Source organism: Haliotis rufescens, unplaced genomic scaffold (genome assembly GCF_023055435.1).
Source record: "Haliotis rufescens isolate VD_foot unplaced genomic scaffold, xgHalRufe1.0.p SCAF_5, whole genome shotgun sequence".
In the NCBI taxonomy this organism is placed as follows: Eukaryota; Metazoa; Mollusca; class Gastropoda; order Lepetellida; family Haliotidae; genus Haliotis; species Haliotis rufescens.
The window spans coordinates 3631509-3650640 of record NW_025964223.1 but is presented as its reverse complement, the minus strand read 5'-3'; the positions used below and the strand labels follow the sequence as shown (position 1 = coordinate 3650640).

General features: G+C 43.1%; 1 long non-coding RNA gene across 1 annotated transcript in view; it reads right to left on the bottom strand.

Moving 5' to 3' along the window:
- Positions 1 to 2270: 2270 nt before the first annotated feature.
- The window catches only part of LOC124133542, a 62905-nt gene continuing 46043 nt past the window's right edge, over positions 2271 to 19132 (bottom strand). Inside the window, exons 2-3 of the long non-coding RNA XR_006860960.2 lie at positions 15610 to 15730; positions 2271 to 2594 (exon numbers count right to left, since the gene is read on the bottom strand). This is a non-coding gene — a long non-coding RNA (uncharacterized LOC124133542). The remainder of the gene's footprint in view (positions 2595 to 15609; positions 15731 to 19132) is intronic.

Below are 19132 nucleotides of genomic sequence, written 5' to 3'. Positions count from 1 at the left end.
TTACTGCATGTTTTACATTTAAAACTACAATGCCTTAGAATCATGAGTGAAACGAGAGTGCCGCTAAAATTGTGCATTTGGAATTCTGATCCGATTATAAACATATTTGCAGCGATCATATTTAGAAACAGCCCATTATGGCTATTGATTGGATATCTTCTTTCAAATTGCATTGAGATTTGTGTTGCAATATAATTAAATTTGATTTGCAATGTTATGAATTTTGACCTTGATTCAAGGCTACAAGCTATATAGCCTAATAGTTTGTGTAGCCAAAGGGAAAATGGTGTCATGGGCAATATGTAAGGCCCCACTGCACACTAGCCTACTATGTTTCATAATAATATCTCTTTACATTTGGGAGCAATGGAAAAAAGTAGGTTTTCAAAAGGAAACGGTTGCAGCTACATTAGGAGAGGTTGTTGCTTGGATGGTATAGGAGAAAATAGCAAAAGAAGTTTAAGCAGGCAACTGTCCATGGTCAGCTGGCTAGTATTCTTTATAATCAAACCAAAGCCACCATTGCTTGGACCTGGATGCAAGGACCTGCAGCACTTCAATCAGTGGTCCCTTTGGTGATGGACTGATGGTCTACTTTCTGTTTGTAGTTTAACGCCACACTCAGCAGTATTCCATCTATATGATGGCGGTCTGTAAATAATCGATATCATATCGATAATTGATATCATGAGCATCGATCTACTCAATTGGGATACGCTGACATGCATCAACTAAGTCAGCGAGACTGACCACCCGATCCTGTTAATCTCCTCTTGCAAAAACTGGAGCTGTAGCTGCAGGAATATTGCGCAACATAAAGGGAAATTTGACTTTTGGAAAGTTAAAGTCGTCCCTCTTGTCGTGGAGTCCCTATCCCGTTAGTCGCCTCTTATGACAAGCATAGTCAACTGTTACAGCAAGCATGGGTTGCTGATGACCTATTCTAACGTGGATCTTCAGGGGTATGATGGACTACTTTAAAGCTATCTCACCGTATCTCATCTTGTTCTTGAGAACCTCTTGGCAGAGGGCTGTAACCTTGTGTGAATGCAATGACCAAGAGAGGGTCCAAGTTTGTCGAAGACATCACTATTTGTACTCAACATCGTTGTCCTAAACGATGTTGCAAAAATGGTTTTTCTTTTCCTTTGCAACGAATTCTTTCAAAGTACTATAATAAAGATATGTGTACCAAAATAGTTTGAAGTGTAATGACCTGATAAGTCAGGAGAACTAAATAGCCTTGTGGCTCTATTTTTTCTTCCGTAGAGTACAATTTTGCACCCTGTTTTTGTGTCCAGTGTTATTGATTGAGGAAGGCAGTGTAGTATACACGAAGTCATAGTCTTGTTTAACCACAGAAAAAGCCTAGTCGCTACCGGGACTGTCCTACAAAGCGATGTTTATCGTAAGTATGTGTTTGATGTACTTGAGTTACAGTCACCATAGCCATAAGATCGTTGTTAGGATGTGATCAGCCTCGTTAAACAACATGCAAACAAAAGTTTGTACCCTGGCCTTGGAGGTTGTTCCTGCTTCCACTAACAGGGTTGTCGGGGCCAGACTCGAGCATTTATAGATCGCTATCATATTGTTTGTGGCCCAGTCGTCTAAGACGCCACAATTCGTTGTGCAGAGTTAGCTCCCTTAGCAGTGCTACAATCCTTGATCTTGGGAAGAATCTATCAGTGTTGGTATGTTGGTATGTTTCACCAAAGTGGTAAACGTCTCAGATTTGTATAATTTCAGACTTTACTCCACTATTAACCAGTGTCAGAAATTGAATGTACCGTCATGATTCGGGCACAAGCTCCTTCCCAGCGCGTGGGACCCGTGAAAATTCCGGGGTAGAATAGGTCTTCAGCAACCCATGCTTGCCGTAAAAGGTGACTATGCTTGTCGTAAAAGGCGACTAACGGGATCGGGTGGTCAGGCTCGCTGACTTGGTTGATGCATGTCATCGATCCCAATTGGTTGGATCGATGCTCATGATATCAATCACTGGATTGTCTGGTCCAGACTCGATTATTTACAGACCGCCGTCATATAGCTGGAATATTGCTGAGTTCGGCGTTTAACAACAAACCAACCAACCAACCAACCAATCCCAGCGCGTGACACCTTCCTTACACTCGTGGTAAAGAGAGCTCCGCGAACGGCCTATCGCTGTGAGGAACTTGGATTCTGGCACCCCCAAGGGAGGCAGCTCTGCACAGCTATACTATAGAAACATTCATTCACACATTATTAAAGACAACAGAAGTTTCATATACAAATAGAATGTTTTATTCCAGATAATTATGGGATGCGGCAAATGTATACATACAAATAAAACTGAAACACATCACATTACTTGTACAAAGGAGACGCAATTTGCATACTGATGAATGATTGGCTACAGATAGTTTTCTTACATTGAACGACTACCAAATATGGAAATGAGTTATGTTTCAATTTTTATACCGAAATGAGAGAAGCAAGAATGTCAGTGGTCACTAGAAGAGCAAGTAGGACCCGGATGGCAGGGGAGTGGCAGTGGATGGAACAGCAAGATGGCAGCCGCATTCTTCCACAACAGGCCCCTTGTAAGCACTCTGAAAAAATAGAACACATAATTATTGATTTGTTTGAGTGGGTTTGCTTTAACACTGCTTTGAACAAGATTTCAGTTACATCACAGCGTGCCAGCCTTATGTGGGAGGAAAGCCCGAAGTGATGCTGGTTTTAGACCCATCAGCACAGGTACAGTTTGGATAAAGCAAGAAACGTAATCATGACGAACCGGGATTTAAACCCATGATCATCAGTTTCTGACACGCCTAAGGGAGACAACTGTGTTGCAACATATACTCAAAGACAGAATTAACGCTGTTCACCTTATTTAGTATAGTGCGATTTTTAGAATCACATAACACAACAATCTTTTGATACTTCCAACTACACCATGTTGTTGAGATATATTCAGAGGGTCATTGTGGAGAGTGAATGTTTTTTTTTTATGTTTAAAACACTGTACTCCACAATAGTCCAGCGGCCTGTAATAATCGAATATGGACCAGACAATCCAGTGATTGACATCATGAACATCGATCCACGCAAATTGGGAAACGATGACATGCATCAACCAAGTCAGCGAACCTGATCCACCCAATCCCGTGAGTCGCCTCTTACGACAAGCATTTACGGCAACCACGGGTTGCTGAAGACCTATTCTACCCTGGATCTTCACGGGTGGAGAGTGAGTGAATGTTATTTTATGCAGTCAGTAGTATTCCAACAGTGCATATTCGAGTCTGGGTCAGGCAGGGAAGTTGTTTGGGGCTTACACCATTCCTTCACTCTTTCAAATAATCTAATTCCTCTTGGCTTATTCTCTGAAATTCTGAGTGTGTGGCGTCATTAAAGCTACCCTATTCTGTCTTGACAAATGGTTTGTCATTAACGCAATTAGAATGTTAGACAAGGTTCTTACCCTTCCTCGTATAATTGTGATCCATTGTCCGTTAACATTTTAACGATCCCGTTTGAAAATTTACAAAGTAGTCTTCGTTCAAAGCAAACTACGTAACACCACCAGTACCTGACGTCATTAATACAAACAGTGACGTAATTCTAAAATTCTCCGACCAGAAGTTCCTTTGAGGAAGTACATAAAGCACCGTTCTCATCATCAGATAAAGATGGCCATGCCGCCAAGGTCTATTTCCGTCTATGTCTAGACGTTGTAATTAGTAACCTATGTGAATCTGAGACGACGTCTATGTGATTAGGGAAAGCAGTCTTTGCCAGTTGGAACTAGAGCATGTAACTTGAGTTCCGCAGACGAATTAATTGTCAGCGTTTCGACCCCCGGCCGTGCCACACCAAAAGACGTTAAAATATAGTATATGTTAACCTACCTGTCGCTCAGCATTCTGAGGATAAGGACAAGGACTCGCACGCACACGCACACGCACACGCACACGAATTTTCCAGCTATATGACGGCGTTCTGTAAATAATCGAGTTTGGACCAGCCAGTCAGTGATCGATATCATGAGCATCGATCCACGCAATTGGGATACGATGACATGCATCAACCAAGTCAGCGAGCCTGACCACCCGATCCGTTAGTCGCCTCTTACGGCAAGCATAGCCGCCTTTCATAGCAAGCATTGGTTGCTGCAGACCTATTCTACCACGGATCTTCACGGTCCGAGCTTTGATAGGCCCCCATGGCCAGCGACCTGTGTTTGTCGTACTGGGCGAATACATGGGTCGGGTTGTCAGTATCGGTGGCATGGTTGATTGCGTGCCTTGACGGCGCGAGACATTACTCATACTATCAATCACTGGTTTGTCTGGTTCCCACTTGATTATTTACAGGCCGTCGTCATATAGCTGAGTATGTGGAATATGGAATATTGATGAGTGCGACGTTAAACAACAAACAAATAAAGAATCTGAATTGCCTTAAAGGAGGGCTACCATCGGGAAAATTAGCAGCCCTAGCAAGTTTGATTCAAGTCTTTAAAACACCATTACATGTGTCTGTTGTGTAAAAGTTTCAGATCACGTTGGGTTGCCTTCCATTGTCGGGTGCCCAGTCTAGGTCCAGGCGAGGTGTAAGTGGGTTTAACGTCGTGTTCAAGCGCTAACATAGCACATGGCCGGTCCTTGTTTTATCCCCTGCATAGCGAGCGTCAGGAAGGGTAACAAGTACTATCTTTTAACGTCTTTTGGTATGACCACGGGGATCGAACCACTGACATTACGCAGACGCTGTATCCACTACACTAGAGGCGGACTCCAGTCCAGGTCAAGACGTTATTATCCCCCGCCACGAAGTGGAAGGGGGATATAGGAATGGGTGCCATACAATATTTCTTCACCAAACTTGGCACATTAATAGGTCTAGTGGTAAACTAGACTGAAAATGGCGGTAGTGCTTGTTTCCGGAGCAGATCTTGAAAACCGCACAGCATTCTGTTATGGTTGAAAGAAAACAGTATCCAGGAACTTTAGCATGGGGCCTCACAATCCACAAGTCTCAAGGTAGCACCTATGAGCAGATGATTGGGAACATGACAATTACTCAAAGAAGTAAACTCAAAGCCCAGCCTGGTCAAGTGTATACGATGCTCAGTAGGGTCAAATCAAGGAAAGGCCTAAAGCTTGTAGGTTTTGCTGAACACAAAATTGTTTTAAACAAAAATGCATTAGATGAGATGACTAGATTGCGGAATGAAAGACTATTCACCTGGACACACCCTTTAGAGAACATTCACGGTGATGGACTCAAGGTGGCTCACTTGAATGTTCGATCCCTCAGTGCTCATTTTGAAAATGTGAAGAATGATACGTTTGTTGGTGTGCTTGATGTTTTGTGTTTTACAGAAACACACATCAATAATTACAGTGAAAGAGACCTGCCAGGATATCAAGTCTATCCAGGAGACACTACACATGGTATTGCTGTGTATGTTTCAACAAGTTTCAAGAACAGTGTCCAGCTATGTGATGTAATGTCATCTCGCAGTATTGAATACATTTCCTTTCTTGTTGGAAAGTTCTGCATTGCTTGTGTGTATGTTCCTCCAAAAGTGTCATGGACACGGTTGTCACATTCACTTACTACCTTCATGCAGAAACTACAGGATCTCTCCAAGCAGCATGAATGTGAACATGTCCTAGTTACTGGGGATTTCAACTGTGATCTGAGTGAAAAACTGAAACTTGAAGATTTCATTAATGTGTGGAAAACGACTCAACTCATCCATTCTCCAACTCACTGTCTTTAAGCTACACTGGATTTGTTGTTTACTGATCATGACAGTGCTCTAGCATTCCAGTCTACTACTCAGATCATCAGATGATTGGTGCTGTACCTCTCAGTACACCTCATGTTGACTACTACTCTCATTGATCTCTAAGTAAAGTAAGAACTCCCTTACTTCTCTGATTATTGTTTAAGTAATAACACAACTCATTACAAATACAACAGTGTTACTGCATCTTAAACATACTCAACTGTATAAACACTGCCTCCTATACTGTATATATTCTTGTCAACCATACTCTGTACAGTCAAGTCCCGTTAATCCGACATCGGTGGTTGCATATGATTATGTCGGATTAACGAGTATGTCGGATAAACGAAATTTAGTAGTATCAACGTTCGTGATCGAAACAAAAAGGTCCAGTGAACAAAGATCTCTGGAGTTAATGCATTGCACACATCCGGACATGTCATATTGGCGGGGGATATGAGTATTTCATGATTGTTATTGGTGCCTTGTCTCAAACAGCAACATTGCCTCTCTCTGTTATTTTTAACTTCTAGATTGACATTATTACATTTTAAACACGTGACCGCATGTATCCAGGTACTAGTATCGGCACAAATGCATTTTTTAATTTGTTCCCCGACCAGTGGATCCGTTTGCATTCCAGTTATCATTCTCAACTCCCTGGTGAGTATACAACCAAAGCTGCACACGGGCGCTTGAGGGTTTTTACATCCACCTCTTATTTCGGGTACCCATTCCCTGCTGGGTGAACAGAGGCACATTTGAACTAAGTCAGTTGCCCAGGGTGACACCACATGTTTACACTTGTGTTTCGGGTGTATGTATGTATTCGTGGTTCCACCATCTGGTCATCTACCATCGGACAAGTGAGTTCTTTGGAGTGCACAGGGTGAATGTAGGGGTAGTGACAACACTGTAAAGACGTGTAACTTGTTGGTATATGAATTAATAAAGGTTTTATCACCATTAAATCATCATTGATGTATACATATCCAAATAGGGCATCGGTGTAGCCTAGTGGTGAACGCGTTCGCTCATCACGCTGAAGGCCCGGTTCGATTCCACATGGGTTCAATGTGTGAAGCCCATTCCAAAAGCGGCGTAAAACCATACTCACTCATATCAAATTGAGATAAACCATGTAAAGGAAATCACGACAAGAGTCGAAAGGTCACGGAAAGGTCCGATCGACTATTCGGCCTCAAACAATTGCGCAAGACAAAATGGTTGACATTTAAAAACGCCATCACCATCAACAATAGGTTGCTTGTACGCAAGCTTAGCCCCATCTGCATGAAGGATCGTGGTTTTTACAAGCTTATATCCATCATCTCATTGCCCTACTATATAACACTGTAAATGTGCATTAGACAGTCCCTAGCAGGTCCAAGTGCACTTACATCATGACATGGTAATGCACCGACGGACAGCCACGGTGGCGAGGCAGCAGTGACCGGAGAAGCTTTGACGTACATCAGAGACCAGTTATCTATTAACTTACATACCAGCTCAGGGTCAGTTGGCGATATGGCATACCAAATGACATATTTTAAAACAAATTACCAATAAAAAAAACATCCCAAAGATCTTTTGCTCGTCAACATATACCACATGACATTAAAATGATACGACAGGACATCACATATATTAATTTTGTTAGAGTTAGTGCATTTATCTATAGATATAAACTCACATCTTATCTATGTAAAGTCTATAGCTTTTTACCATGCTTTTTTGGATATCAAAAGACACTCGGGTGAGATTCTCTATATATTTATGATATTCCAAATCAATTCGATTTTTCTTCATGTATATTTCATAAACAGACCTCGGCAAAGGAAATGATAAAGGTTTGAAACCTTATTCACAAGCTCTTTATCTCAGACGTTTTGTATTACGGAGTGTATGTTCCCGGATGTATAATTGAAAAAAAAAATACTTCCGATCCTGCTTAGTTTGAAAGGACGAAGCATTGCTAGGGCATTGTCCCGAAGGACAAGTCATTACATCTATGTGTCACGTGTGTAAATAGTATTCTTCTGTGCATCAAAGTGCTGTCCTGTACAGCGGACCGATTACAGTCACGAAGCTCATTACTGCATAAACAAGGAATAAAAAAACACATCCACCAAACGAGTATCCCCTGTGAACAAGGCAGAGCCCGATCTGGCGGAGGGCTGCATCAATACATCATAAACAAAACGCTCGAACGCCGTGCCCTTTAGCCGTTGATGAGACTCTTTAGTGTGACACCCATCTGAACTAAGGACACAAACACGTATCATTGAGACATGGCGCGTCACTTGGCGAGAACCGACGCGAGTTCTATTAGCACTGATGACTGTCTGTCTGTACATTGGGCACCCTCGGTACACCTTGATATCTTTGTCGTGATGCTTACTTTCTGGACGACCCGAGATAATCGATACACGCGACGTGGCGTGTCTCATGTTTGTTTGCCAGTTGGTTTGTAGCACCTTTCGATGTGAAGGCTAACACAAGACGTATGGTTTACGATTTGGGTCTTTGTGATTCACAATACGAGAGAAAGGCACGGTTGGCTCAGTCGGCTAGGGCGCAGGAATCGTTGTGCAGAGTTGCGTCCCTTAGACGTGCCAGAATCCGATGATCGTGATTTCGAATTCCAGATTTGCATTTTATGGTTTCTTGGTTTGTCATCCGTGCGTGTTTCAGCAACGCGTTAAGCCTCTGGGATTCAAGCTTTCCTTCCACATTAAGGGGCGGATGGGTAGCATATGGTATAAGCGTTCGCTCGTCCCGCCGAGGACCCGGGTTCGATTCCCGACATGGGTACAATGTGTGAAGACCATTTCCTGTGTCCCCCGCCGAGACTTTGCTGGAATATTGCCAAAAGAGGCGTAAAACCATACTCACTCACTCCTTTCACATTAGTGAGTTGGGTTTAACGCCGCTTTTAACAGTATTCCAGTTATATCGAGGCGTGTCAGCTTAATGTGGGAGGAAAGCCCGAAGTGATGCAGGTCTCAAACGTTTACCACTTCGGTGAAACCCACGAGCACGGGTATTGTGCTGACAAACCTAGAAACATAATCGGGGCGAACCGGGATTCGAACCCACAATCATAGGTTTCTAGCGCGCCCAAGGGACGCAACTCTGCACAGCGAATTGCGGCGCCTTAGACGACTGGGCCACCCGTGCCCCCAGCTGGAATGATGTTGACTGTGGCGTAAAACAATAGTCTCTCATGACGGGGTTACTCACAATCCAACAACATTTGCTTCTCTAACTCTAATTAAACCGAAAACGCGAACGACCGCCAGTAGCAGGAGGTGTCACTCTCGGCCAACAGACGACGATGTCCGCGTCAGCCTATTTTACGACCCGTGAAGAACCCGTCTTCAGCAACCCATGCTTGTCGTAAGAGGCAACTAACGGGATCGAGTGGTGAGGTTCGCTGAATTGGTCGATTCATGTCATCGTATCCCAATTGCTTAGATCGAGGCTCATGATATCAATCACTGGATGGTCTGGTCCAGACTCGATTATTTACAGATATATAACTCTAATATTGCTGGGTGCGGCTTTATACAACAACAAACAAACAAGTCAGCCTGTTTTACAGCGGAGGTGCGCGGAGTCGGCTACCTAATCCTTCATAAATAATAATTAAAATTGTAATGCATATGTAACTGACAGCTGCATGCTCTCCGATCAACGGCTGCTCTATATCATCAGAAGACAAGACGGATGTCATGGGTTTTCTGTTAGTGTTTCTTCGATGGTTTGTTTATGATCTCAACGTGTCTCATTCTTATAAAGAGATTACAATTGCCGCGCTTCCATCATAACATTTTCTCGAAATGTGTTTTGAGAACAGTTTCGTACTGAAATCAATCCATTTCTTAGCGATAAACTCCCATGACGGCAAAGAAATACCTCGGGGATATTTTCGCTAAATCTGTCCCATGCAGGAAGGTCGTCGTGTGGTCTGACCCACTTCCTGTTCAACCGGAAGTCGTCTGCCGAGAACCAAGCGCGAGGGATTAACGTCTTAGTAGATCTGTTTACCGAATGGACAATGATTGAGAGAGAGGTGTTACTTCACACTGAGCAAAGGCCAAGTATGTAAATCTATTTAACGATCGGCCCACTTATGGTTCATATCAATTCTAGTGGATAGAGCTTCTGTCCGGAGCTAGGACGGTGGTTCGATCCCCGACTGCGTCATACCAAAAAAACCGTCAAAATATGGTACTTGTTATGACCCCGCCTCGCCATTAAGGGGATAAAGCAAGGACTGAGTCAGTTTAATATACATGAGTGGGTTGTCCATGTTAAACTGCGGCATGGTATCTCATTGGGCTAGCACTATAAAACCCACATAAGTACGCACTAGTACAAGCAGCAATACATACGTGCACACGACGCTAAATATGTGCAAATATCTTGAACGCAACGTTAAACCCCATATTACTTCACCTCAAACCAGTTCCTTGCACCCGAGGCAGTACATGAAGGCTGAATGCCTATCCAGTCAGTATGAAACGAAATATCGACGCTGTGAGTGAGTGAGTGAGTTTTGTTTAACGCCGGTTTTAACAGTATTCCACGGTCTTATCACGGCGTGGCAGCTTAATGTGGGAGGAAAGCCCGAAGTGACGCACGTCTCAGATGTTTACCACTTCGGTGAAACCCACGAGCACGGGTATGGCGCTGAAAAACCTAGAAAACATAATCGGGGCGAACTAGGATTCGAACCCACAATCATAGGTTTCTGGCGTGCCCAAGGAACGAAACTCTGCACAGTGAATTGCGACGCCTTAGACGACTGGGCCACCCGTGCCCCCATCGACGCTGTGGAAAACATATGCCGATAAAGACTAAGTATAAGCCACACATGATTTCAGACTCGAGTACCCCGTGTGAATTAAACAGGAGCACCCGTAGCAAAACAAAACTAACGTTGGTCAAACCATTCATCGCTACTCTATCTCTCCTTAATCAGAACTCGGTAAAAGGGGGTCTTAAATGTGATCAAAAGTGTGATGATAATTATGTCATAATAAATTATTCATGTTGCGTCGTGTCCACGCCAAAAGCATGGCACGCTATATCGCTATATTATTATTACTAAGGTTAACAGATCGGTGTGCGTTGAATTGCATTCTCAGCTCCATGGGGAGTATACACCCCATGCTTGCTGTATACGTACTCTTAATAACCATTTCATTCATTCGGGTCCCCATTTTATAACTGGAAACACAATGGCGAAGGGCGAGGTAAATTAAGGGCCTACGTGACCACACGCCAAATGTGTTTCTGTCTTAGACTTGCAAGATTTGGACTTAGGATTATACAGTGAGTGAGTGAGTTGGGTTTAACGCCGCTTTTAACAGTATTCCAGTTATATCGCGGCGTGTCAGCTTAATGTGGGAGGAAAGCCCGAAGTGATGCAGGTCTCAGACGTTTGCCACTTCGGTGAAACCCAGGAGCACGGTTATGGTGCTGAGAAACCTAGAAACATAATCGGGGCGAACCGGGATTCGAACCCACAATCATAGGTTTCTGGCGTGCCCAAGGGACGCAACTCTGCACAGCGAATTGCGGCGCCTTAGAAGACTGGGCCACCCGTGCCCCCTAGGATCATACAGACTGGGCCACTCGTGCCTGAAATGAGTGAAATAAAATCTAACCAAAAGCCAAAAGATGAACGTACAAACACTTTGTACCGTCTGATTTTTCATCTCCTAAGGATATCAGCTTTGGTGAAATAGTTGCACATGTTCAAATATCAGCAAAAGCACTTAATGAAAAGCTCTAATATCAGCATTTCGTCAATCTAATCTTACCTAAACATTTGGAGTTCAAAATATTTAAGTCTTGAAATGAAATGTCCTGTGCTCATTCAAATAAAGTCAGCTGACAACTTTCAGGTCGGTAGGGGAGCTCGTGGTTAATTCGTTCGCTCGTCATATCGATGGTCCGGGTTCGATTCCCCACATGGGTACCATGTGTGAAGCCCATTTCTGGTGTCCCCCGCCGTCATACTGTTGGAATATTGCTAAAAGCACTGTGCTCTTTTCTTAAATGATGCGAAGGGTTTTTATCATATTACCCATCCACCCACTCTCCACCGCCAGCGTTTCTTAACGTCACCTGTATTACATTGTACGTTCCTTTGTAACGACCACCATGCCCATGATGTATATTCTTGTTCACATTGCCTCGAGTTTGTTATTTCAGTGTTGCATATTTCTTACTAAAATACGATGTGATGATACTTAATGTAAATCCCCCTTCTATACATATTTCCACATTGTCCAAATATTTCTACTTACAGGCGATCGATAAAAGGGTTGGGGCTCAAATTTCAAAGGAACTCTACTGAATTTATTAACTTAAAAAAATCTTTCCTGTCTGTGAGGAAGTGCGGTTCTATTGAAGGACACAGCGCTGAATATTGGTTTTCTGGTAAATCACGTACTTGGACAACATGGGATATCGAATCAAAGATTTTTTCTGCAGAATTGTGATCGTCTGTAGCCATTTGAAAGAATCAGTAGGCCTCGTGGCATATTTCATGTCTGAATTTCTCTGAAGAAGAAAATGGCGATATTTGGACATGCATTCATCATACTATACCAACAGGAAATTATGAATAACGATTGAACGTCCCGTATACATAGATACTTATATCAATGGGAAGATAAACACGTCTTTAGAAATCAATTCCAGCGAATGATAAAATAACCATATTTCCTATGCAGGGAAATAAAGACAGAAGTTATTTTATGTTCGCACAATTAGTAGATAATAGGTCCATTAAATGTGTAGAGAATCTCTCCCGATTGACTTTTCATATCAAATGCATCACCTTGCAAAGGAAATTTAAACTTTTGTCGACGACTGTAGATACAAACTGACGAGCAAGTATACACTTGTAAGTTCACACTTTACTCTGTTCATTACTTTGTGGTGTGATACTGCCACGCCCAAGTTCCTTGAGTGAGTGAGTATGGTTTTACGCCGCTTTTAGCAATATTCCAGCAATATCACGGCGGGGGACACCGGTAATGGGCTTCACACATTGTACCCATGTCGGGAATCGAACCCGGGTCTTCGGCGTGACGAGCGAACGCTTTAACCACTAGGCTACCCGACCGCCATCCCCCCCCCCCCCCCCCCCCCCCCCCATGTTCCTTGCGACGGCACGTGCAGGCCACCTTTGTTAGATGTGATTCGTTTTGTTTCCTTACTTAGCAGGTAAAGATCTGGTATATACGTGTCCTGTTCTGTCCCTATATTACCATAGCCTCATGAATAAAGCTGATGCTTAACAGATGATGCCAAGTCAGACCGTTCTTGTTGATCATGGAGTAATAGGATGTTATAACATTTCTTTGGATATCTTGTTACAGGCATTTTAACTGATTTAATCTAGTATTTTATCGTCTTTAACTTTGCAAACATGGTTAATCGGTATCGTCCACATTCTCCGTAGGCTATTAGATTAGATATTCTAGGTTTCACACCAAGGAATCGTTTGCTCGCATATAAATGTACTTTTTCTATAACATCAATCATTTCTAATCCCCAAACCCCTGCTCCATATAACACAATTGGGCTTATTTTTGTATCAAAAATCTTTAAGAACGTATTATGGGTTACATTTCCAAGATCTTTCATATGTTGAAGAATTCCAGTTAAGATCTGCTTACATTGTACAGCAGCATAGTTAGCATGCATGCACAATCTATTTGTAAAATATACACCTATGTACTTATGGAACGATACAATGAGTGAGTGAGTTTGGTTTAACGCCGCTTTTAACAGTTTTCCAGTTATATCGCGGCGTGTCAGCTTAATGTGGGAGGAAAGCCCGAAGTGATGCAGGTCTCAGACGTTTACCACTTCGGTGAAACCCACGAGCACGGGTATGGTGCTGACAAACCTAGAAACATAATCGGGGCGAACTGGGATTCGAACTCACAATCATAGGTTTCTGGCATGCCCAAGGGTCGCAACTCTGTACAGCGGTGCCTTAGACGACTGGGCCACCCGTACCCCATATGGAACGATACAACATCTAATGAATGTCCTTGATGAAACCATTTCTCTCTTCTAGCTAGTGTTCCACCATTTTTAAAGACAATAACTTTTGTCTTATTCTTGTTGACAGATAAATTCCATTCTTTGCAATAACATCCCCGCTGATTAATTTGCTTTTGTAGTCCAGGTATAACACATTACTATATCATCGTTAAACAAAAGAAGAAAACAACCTTATAGTTTCCTGGTGAAGTTGGATGCCATCAGAACAGTTCCGCTGAATTTGTACAGCTAATTCATTGACAAAGAAGGACAACAAAAACAGACATAAAATAAACCCTTGCTTTATCGCCAATATTGCTTTCAAAGGTGTCAGACTCAATACTATTTTTCGCACAAATTTCTGTACTAGAATTTTCATGTGAAATATGTGAAGTGGGTGTTAGAAAACCCAAGATGGCTGTTACTAACGGTAGACGGTCTCATATGAGGTCAGAAACAGCCATCTTGATTTTTTCCTGACGGTATACGGGCTCATCATAGTTAGTAGTTCTGCTTTCTGATTGGTCAATCAAATGAGGCATAAAAATCATTGATAAGATGCATGTTATATCGGCTATAACACCGCTATCACGTCGCCATCGAATAACCATTTCTTGTTTTGTTTAGCCAATTTTTAGCCTACATCAAACATGGATGTATACCTTCTTTTGCCAGGCAATTGTTTGATATCAAAAGACACAAGGGTGAAATTCTATGTATCATTATAATCATTTTTCCGTGTGTAAACTGTAAATAACCAGCGTCTTGAGTGTAGAAAGTACCGCTAACAAGCTTCAGTGTAAGCGAGCTTAGTGATGTCATGTGATTGTGACGTCATGGCAACGGTTGCCATAACAACGGTCTGCAAAAAGATATCGCATGAACTTATCGATATCGCACGTGGAAGCCAGTTTTGGATGATAAAATGTATTTCACAAAGACGTAAGACAAACTGGAACATTTGTTTGGCCTCATTGGTGGATGAATATGCGCGAGCACACGTGCGTGTCAGTGGCTTGGCCAAGTCGTAAGGCGCCGCAATTTACTGTCCAGAGTTACGACCCTTAGGAGCACCAGAATCCTGTGATCGTTGGTTCGCAGATTCGCCCTGATTATCTTTCTAGTTTTGTTTCTACCTTACTCGCGCTCGTTGGTTTCACTAAAGTGGTAAACGTCTAAGACCTACGTCACTTCGGTCTTTCCCCCCACGTCAAGCTGACACGCCTGATGAAATTGAAATACCCTTCAACGCGGCATTAAACCCAAATCAATGACAAATATTTCAGAGACAAATTGAAGCTTGTAGCCTACGCCATCTTCCTTGACGACATCCGTCTGGGCTGCATTCAGAAATAGTAACCATGACGTCAGAGCACGTGACGTGATCTTTTAAAAAGAGGAAATAGAGTACATCGGACAAACCTACACCGGAAACGGAATTCTACATCGCCGAATGCAGAATCCAAAGTAATTAGGAAGAATCTTACATGCCACAACGTGAATCAGGATCCTTCATCTTCATCAACCATCTTTCATCTGTAGCCTTTGTACAGACGCACGCTACCGATCAGTAATTTCTATTTCCTATGCGCATGCGCTCTGGCGAGGTGAGACGTGGATATCTGATGTTTCGTTCCAGAAGATGCCCGATTTCAAATGATATGTAACATTTGAAGATGCTCTAAAATGATATTCGATTGTATTGATTTTTTTCTGGGTTTGATGTCAAGTCAAATGGCCAGACTTACCTTAATTGACGATGCGAGCAAGTATTGTCGCCGTTACTATGACAACTCCTGTAAATACGACACTGTGAGCGCCATCAGTGGGGCCGTCAGAACCGTTAGTAGTCGTCTCATTTGTGCTGTTCTGCAGAAGAAAATAAATTTATTACCTTTGGCTGAAACCTCTGCATTAGTGCATGCAAAAAGTGGTTTAAAGTTCGTTGCTCTCAACTTGACGTACGATCACACGAGGCATGTCGTCTCAAATACCAAGCAATGGGATCTTGGGACGTAATCTGCCCGAAATCCACACGTGGTATTTACGTTTGAAAATGTTACAAAAACTATGTTAAATGTTGCAAGATCGGATTTGAACGTGACAAGGGGATCGATATGTTTTGTTTTTTATATAATTACGCTACTTTGTTCTCCTTATATCAAGTTTGATGAAAGATATTTTTTGTTTACACATTCAAATATCTTCTAATATCTGTTTTGCTGATTGTTCATGAATGTTTATTCTAACGCTTAACAATCTATATTCATTCATTCATTCATTCCGGTTCTCCCCGATTATGTTTCTAGGTTTGTCAGCACCATACCCGTGCTCGTGGGTTTCACCGAAGTGGTAAACGTCTAAGACCTGCAACACTTAGGGCTTTCCTCCCACATTAAGCTGACACGCCGCGATATAACCGGAATACTGGAATAGCGGCGTTAAACCCAACTCACTCACTCACTCATTCATTCATTCATTGACATTGAACGCAGAGGACACCGATATCTCCGCAAAGTGACAGCTCTGTCCAACCCGGAATCATTACTTGTACGTCATGCACCGACAGCTTTATTGTTGCTGCGTATGGTTTATTGTGGGTATAGTTTGTTTGTTTGTTGTTTAATGCCGCACTATTCTAGCTATATGACGGCGGTTTATTGTGAGTAAAGACAGCAATGTTCGAGATATTTTTCTATGAATCTCATTTAGCTCACACCTCATGTGGGATTGTCATTTACTTCCTATCTTTGGACAGTTTATGATGTTAAATATCATAGTTTTTGTTGTGTTGCCTCATTTTAGCTAAAACTATAAACAACGTTCGCACACTTACAAATAGGAAAGAAAGGTTGCTGGCCAAAGGTACTGTCACCCAGTGTGTGATGTACCTGGCCAAAGGTACTGTGGCCCAGTGTTTGATGTACCTGGCCTAAGGTACTGTGGCCCAGTGTATGATGTACCTGGCCTAAGGTACTGTGGCCCAGTGTATGATGTACCTGTCCAAAGGTACTGTGGCCCTGTGTATAGTGTACCTGGCCAAAGGTTCTATGGCCCAGTGTGTAATGTATCTGGCCTAAGGTACTGTGGCCCAGTGTATGATGTACCTGGCCTAAGGTACTGTGGCCTAGTGTGTGATGTACCTGGCCTAAGGTACTGTGGCCCAGTGTGTGATGTACCTGGCCTAAGGTACTGTCACCCAGTGTGTGATGTACCTGGCCAAAGGTACTGTGGCCCAGTGTGTAGTTACCTGGCCTAAGGTACTGTGGCCCAGTGTATGATGTACCTGGCCTAAGGTACTGTGGCCCAGTGTATGATGTACCTGGCCAAAGGTACTGTGGCCCAGTGTGTAGTTACCTGGCCTAAGGTACTGTGGCCCAGTGTATGATGTACCTGGCCTAAGGTACTGTGGCCCAGTGTATGATGTACCTGGCCTAAGGTACTGTGGCCCAGTGTGTGATGTACCTGGCCTAAGGTTCTGTGGCCCAGTGTGTGATGTACCTGGCCTAAGGTACTGTGGCCCAGTGTGTGATGTACCTGGCCTAAGGTACTGTGGCCTAGTCTGTGATGTACCTGGCCTAAGGTACTGTGGCCCAGTGTGTGATGTACCTGGCCTAAGGTACTGTCACCTAGTGTGTGATGTACCTGGCCAAAGGTACTGTGGCCCAGTGTGTAGTTACCTGGCCTAAGGTACTGTGGCCCAGTGTGTGATGTTCCTGGCCTAAGGTACTGTGGCCCAGTGTGTGATGTACCTGGCCTAAGGTACTGTGGCCCAGTGTGTAGTTACCTGGCCTAAGGTACTGTGGCCCAGTGTGTAGTTACCTGGCCTAAGGTACCACTAATGACCAAATCGACGAGCGTACAAAGGAATCACCAACTTAAAGTACCGTGTGATCGAACGTCGTTTTGAAGGACATCGTCAAGTTGACCGGCAAATTACATCGATAACAAACAGGCTTACCATCACGCAGTAAAATGTTACATACGGCACTGATTCCGCACAGGCTGGATGAAGTAACGTCTTTGATACCAACCCAAATTGCCAACACTGATCGTACAGTCTATGGACGAGTGTGTCCGTTACAAGTTCGCTGCATGGTATCTCAGTGGGCAAGCACTATAAAACCGTACAGACTAGTGGACTAGTATAAGCACACATACACCCACGCACGCACGTACGTGCACAAGCACGTATAAGTGCAATAATCATGAACGTGACGTTAAACCACCTCAAATCATCTCACCTCGCATTTAACATAGAGGTCCTTGGTTTATTAAACGATTTCAGTCGTCAAAAATATTCGACTTATTCTTATGTGTAACGCCAAACATCATCTAACAATTTGGGGTAATCCATAATTAACCATAACTTAAAATGATCTTTTCAATTTGATTTACTCTTTGTTTTTTCTGCCGTAATCTGACCGCAAATATACGCAATGTACAAAACTTATATTATTCTAAGTTTTAGATCGGCGGATTCTAAAACCAAGTAATAAACACGTCCAAACTGTTCCTAATCAGTAAAGCATGCCAAAACTCTCTGAAAGAACAAATAATTAATTTGTCGTGGCCACATTTAACAAAATAAATCACTTTCACGCGCGACGCCTTTTTCACCACATGTCCCTAATATCAAATTTCCCGGCTTCAAGGTCCGAATTGACAAGCATTATTTGATTGACGTCCCGTTAATTCAGCTACATGGCGTTAAAGCAAGCGTGTGTCGAATCAGACTGTGGATCATTCTACTGGTCTGGTGACACATCAAGACAATATCAACTGCCCGTGAGGTTTGTAGCAGCCAGACGTCAATAATGACACTCTTAGGCGTGATTGTCACGTCCGTTTCTGCATGTGATGCGTTGCTGCATGGGAAGCAGGTCTGGATACTGATGAGAGTGAGTAACAGGTGATGGCGGGACCGGGGAGCAGTGAGGATGGGCCCTTGACAACTTCATACTGTATCGTTTAACCTCTGAGCCTCCTCTTCATTCCGCCATTGATTTGATATCTGCAGAATATCCTACGGCTGATTGGCTAGAAACGTCAACCTTCACCTTGATGTTAAGCGTTACCTTGACAATGATATAAGGCCTTACCGTCTAACAGATGTTTAGCGTTACCTTCATCTTCATATGACGCGGGACCCGTGAAGATACGGGGAAGAATAGATCTTCATCAACCAATTCTTGCCGTGGGCGACTATCCTTGTCGTAAGAACCGATTTACGGGATAGGGTGGTCAGGCTCGCTGACATGTCATCGTATT